The sequence below is a fragment of the Macadamia integrifolia genome, chromosome 13, assembly GCF_013358625.1.
Source record: "Macadamia integrifolia cultivar HAES 741 chromosome 13, SCU_Mint_v3, whole genome shotgun sequence".
Classification (NCBI taxonomy): Eukaryota; Viridiplantae; Streptophyta; class Magnoliopsida; order Proteales; family Proteaceae; genus Macadamia; species Macadamia integrifolia.
The window spans coordinates 13,126,845-13,132,299 of NC_056569.1; positions in this window are offsets into that span (position 1 = coordinate 13,126,845).

A 5,455-nucleotide genomic window follows, 5' to 3' on the forward strand; every position below is an offset into this window, starting at 1 on the left:
GCAAATGTTGCATCTACTGGATCTGCTTCTAATACGAAGTGTTCGAATTCTCGGACTGCAAATTATCGTGGTTATTGCTCTCGTGGCCATCGTAACAACAATTACAGAGGACATTATAATCAGAACTATCAGCCACAACAACATTACAACTCTGGCGGATCTCAGAACTCTCGTGGTTCGTTTTCTTAACGTCCTCCCTATGACTACAATTCTCAGGGATCTTGTACCCAAACTACAGATGAACGTTCTTCTTCTCCTTCCTTTCAAAATCAGCTCGCTCTACCTGTCAAATTTGCACTATTGCTAGCCACACAGCCTCTCACTATCCACAAAGATTCAACCATGCGTTCCATGGTATGGCTGCCTTCTCTGCAACCACATCTTCCTCCTCTGTTTGGCTTCTTGACACTGGTTCTAATAACCATTTGACTGCAAATATTTCTAATCTAGCAATCAACTCTCCTTACCATGGTCCAGATCAAATAATAGTTGGGAATTGACAAGGTTTGACTATTACACATGTTGGTTCTTTAGATTTCAAGCTGGATAATTCTGATTTTCATTTAACTAATATTTTGTGTGTTCCCCAAAGTCATCGCAACCTATTATCTGTTAAAAAATTTGCCTTAGAAAATCAAGTTTTCTTTGAGTTTTACCCACAGTTCTTCTTGATTAAGGACCAGGTGATGAAGAAATTGTTGTACCATGGCCAGAGTGAAAATGGCTTATACCATATGCCGCTTCTCAACTCCAATTTTTCTGCATCTCTCTCTATGGTCAGTGTTCGCACACCCATTCTAAATTGGCATACTCGTCTTGGACATCCACTATACAAGGTTGTGCTCCATCTCCTACAAAAGTTTAATCTTCCTATATCTTACATAAAGCATACTATGTGTCAAGCTTATCAGCAATCTAAAAGTCATAGACTTCCATTTCAAATTTCACCTTCTATTAGTTCATCTCCCCTTGAATTGTTGCATTGTGATCTTTGGGGTCCTGCTCCAACTGTTTCTATAGACAATTTTCGATATTATGTACTGTTTGTTGATGACTAAAGCAAATATACTTGGCTTTTTCCCATCACCTTGAAATCTGATGTGCTCTCTGTTTTTACTTCCTTTAAAGTAATGGTGGAAAACTATTTTACTTGTTCTATTAAGTCTATCCAAACAGATGGGGGAGGGGAATTTCAGAAACTTGCTCCTTTCCTTAGCTCTCATGGCATTTCCCATCGCATCTCGTGTCCTCATACTCAGGCCCAAAATGGGGTTGCTGAGAGAAAACTTCGCCATGTGGTCGAGACAGGCCTAGCCTTGATGTTCCATGCCTCTGTTCCAACAAGATATTAGTCATATGCCTTCTTAGCAGCTGTGTATCTTATAAACCGGATGCCAACACCTTTACTTGAGAATGAAAGTCCCTTTCAACGTTTGTTTATAATTGCTCCTAATTACACTTTACTACGTACTTTTGGATGCCTGTGTTACCCATGGCTGCATCCTTATTCTTCTCATAAACTTGAGCCTCGCTCCATGCCATGTGTCTTCCTTGGTTATTCACTCTCTCACAGGGGATAAAAATGCTATGATTCAACCTCCAATCGCCTGTTCATTTCCAGACATGTCTCGTTTGATGAATCAGTATTTCCCTTTGCATCTTTTCCACTCTCGTCTGCAACTCTAACCACATCAAACGCCTCTGCTTGGTATGATGTCTATCCACCCATTTTTTATCCCTCTTTAGCCTGTCTAGAACTCCCATCTTATCCATCATTCATAAACCAAAGGCCCATTACAACTAGCCCTCCAAGTTCAACACCTTTTAATGGCCCAACTCAAGATATTTTACAGCCCATTATCTTCCAACAACCCAACATAACAATGTCCCCTATATCTGATCAGTCCAATTACTCATAGCCCATTTCATACTGCCCATTAATTCCGCTAATAATTCTGGGCCTTCTCTTCATTCTTCAATCCCTGCATCTGCCCTGTCTACGTTTAACCCAGAATCCGACCACCAAACCTATCTTCTTCACCCAATATTCCTACTGCTCCTGTACATCACATGATGACGCGTTCCCCCATTGGGTCTCTCAAGCCACCGCCTGTTAGGCTAAATCTCACTGGGACAAAGCATCCGATCCATGATCCAGTGGAACCAACCTATTACACCCAAGCTCTGAAATCTAACCCTTGGCGAGCCACAATGAATGATGAGTTTTATGCTCTTATTCATAACAAAACATGGGTCTTGGTTCCTCCATTATCTTCTCAGAATATTGTTGGTTGTAAGTGGGTATTCTGCTTGAAGCAAAAATCTGACGGATCCATCGAGCGCTACAAAGCTCATCTCATAGCAAAAGGGTTTCACCAGTGCCCTGGTCTTGACTTCCACGAGACATTCAGTCCTGTGATAAATCCGGCTACTATCAGGACTATATTGTCTCTGGTTGTTGTGCATAATTGGCCTCTACGACAATTAGATGTCCAAAATGCGTTTTTACACGGCCATCTCACAGAGGATGTGTATATGTCCCAACCACCAGGTTTTGTGGATGTTTCTCATCCTGACTTTGTCTGCAAACTTCAGAGGTCATTATACGGTCTTCGCCAGGCTCCACGAGCTTGGTATAATAGCCTCAGCACATTTCTTGTCTCTCATGGCTTTGTTGCCTCTAAAACCGATACAAGTCTATTCATTTTTTGGGAGAAGACTGTCACTATATATTTCCTTGTCTATGTAGATGACTTAATTGTCACAGGGACATCTCAATTTGCCATTATAGATTTGATAAGTGCACTCTCTCATCAGTTTGCGATTAAAGATATGGGGGACTTACATTTTTTTCTGGGCATTGACGTCTCTCGCTTACCCACTTGTCTCTTTCTCAGCCAATGCAAGTATACTTCAGACTTGCTTGTCAGTACTAATATGACTGGAGCCAAACCAATCTCTACTCCGATTAGCTCAACTCCGCTTACTACAACTACTGGAGTCCCACTCCCTGATGGGTCCGAATTCTGTCGTGTTGTTGGGGCATTACAATATCTGACAATGACGCGCCCAGAAATAGGCTTTGCTATCAATAGAGTCGCTTAATTTATGCATTGTCCTACTGATATTCATTGGACAACAGTGAAATGCATATTGCGTTATGTGAAACACACTTTCATGGACAGCCTTCACTTTCGATCCAATTCCTCCAACTCCCTCACACCTACAACATTTTCTGATGTAGATTGGGTTGGTTGTCCTGATGACCGACACTCCACCACAGGATTCTATGTATTTCTTGGTTCCCATTTAGTTTCATGGTGTTCCCATAAGCAAAAGACTGTATCTCGGTCATCGACTGAAGCCGAGTACAGGGCAGTGGCCACTGTTGTAACTGAATTAATCTGGTTGCGGTCTCTTCTTCAGGAGCTTGGCATCTATATTCCCCCTGCTCCAGTTATCTAGTGCAGCAATATAAGAGCGACATACCTATCGGTTAACTCCGTTTTTCACACTCGAACGAAGCATATTGAAATCGATTTCCATTTTGTCAGAGAAATGGTGGCTTCCAAATAGTTAGTCATTCGATCTATCTCCACGCTAGATCAAGTGGTTGATACTCTCACTAAAGGCCTCTCTCATGTACGCTTCCAGTTTCTTAAAGGCAAGCTCAGTGTTGGATCCTCTTCTCTGAGCTTGAGGGGGCCTGTTAAGGACTAGTGTCACCTATAGCGTACGTTAGTAGCTTCTGTTGTAACTACCCATGTGGAGTCTGTTAGATTGTTAGAGTTCTTGCCACTTGTAATCACCTATATATATCTGTAACCAATATCATTGACATTAATAAGAAATAATTAGTTCTCACAGAGCCCTCACCCTGATACTCACTCCATCAATTTTCTTTGCTCTTATCCCATTTATACAATAATCTAGAGTTCAGAGCAAGAGGATTCAACGTCTATTAGTGGGGGGCCTAAATCCACGAATTTTCAGTCCCATTAGAGAACTGCATTGCCCAGGTCATTCCAAATAGATGTTTAATGATTATGTATTTCCTTCAATGTTTGAAACATGGTGTTTTCTCTTACATGTCCTAGTACCTTCGTCGGAAGTTGTAATAGATGCATGTCGGTTGTAGATGAGATGACGATCTAAGTTGTAGGTTCTTGCTCCTTTGCTTGTTAACAGGAGTTGCAACCTCTTCTCTCAAGTGAGAAATCAACTTTAGCCCCTCCATTCTTTAGTTTGAGGTAAATATTTAGAAAAGTAGATGAGGGTAAATCTATCATTTAAGTTGCATCTCTAACACTGTTAACACCACAAGGGACGAAAATAATTTCAAACTTAATAAGGGAGGGGAGTGAAGTGGGAGCAAACTATAGGGAAGGGAATGTAGTTTACTCTCAGATTTAAGTTACTATTTTTCTCAAATTTATTCTCTTTCTGGTCTGTCCTTAACCTGAGATTTTGAAGTCACAGATTCTTATATTTCAAGCCCTTTAAACCCATTTCCACTAGCTTTTTGTGAAGATTTTATTCTTCAAATTTATTTATCTTAGTGTCATCTTTCTAACCTGACTTTTTCAGATTTTTATGATTTTTATTTTTTTTTTCTGATGAACAAGTTTCTCTTTTTTAGTATGTTCCAAATTTTTCTTCTTTATTTAAATAGCATATGCTTGTACTTGATTTAGATTGAATTGTTGCCTTATTTGCATATGTATCACATGTATGTTTTATTATATAACATATGTTCATGACGGCATTCTAGGTATAATCTTGTTAGATTCATAAAGATGAATACTAGGACTAGCTTCTATCTTGATTTCCCTATCATTTAACATGTCTGCTTAACATTATGTATACTAACAATGCAGAGCAACTGGACAGAGGTATGTCGATTTCCCCCCTTTTTTTTTTTACTTTACCATATACATTGTCTTCAATATGTTGAATGCTAGATCGTAGGCTCGTTATGCTACTTCCATGTAATTTCAAAATGTTTGCTTTAAATTCAGGGGTAATTTACAGTGCCAACCCCCTAGAGAATGCCACTATTAGAGAGACACCCTCTGCTTAATACCAAATTATGCTCACGCCCCCTACCATTAGTTTCTATTACAGAATACACCTTAAATGCTGACATTAGCTAGTTCATTTTTTTCTAATTACCAAAATACCCTTCTAAAAGGTGAACTATCTCATACACCCTCGCTTAATCCCCTAGCCCCAAATCGTTACTGAACTATTTTCATTCCCAAATCTCTGTTCTCACTGTGGATCCATTATATAATTTTTTTAGATATTAACATGGTCAAAACTATCACATCACCCTTAAAAGTGGCAAAACTTAGTGTTTATCATCGGCAACAATGATATTATCAAATATACAACACATTAAATCGTGTTCCAATTTCATTCCAATCATCAGAGCTACATATCTCCACTATAGAAG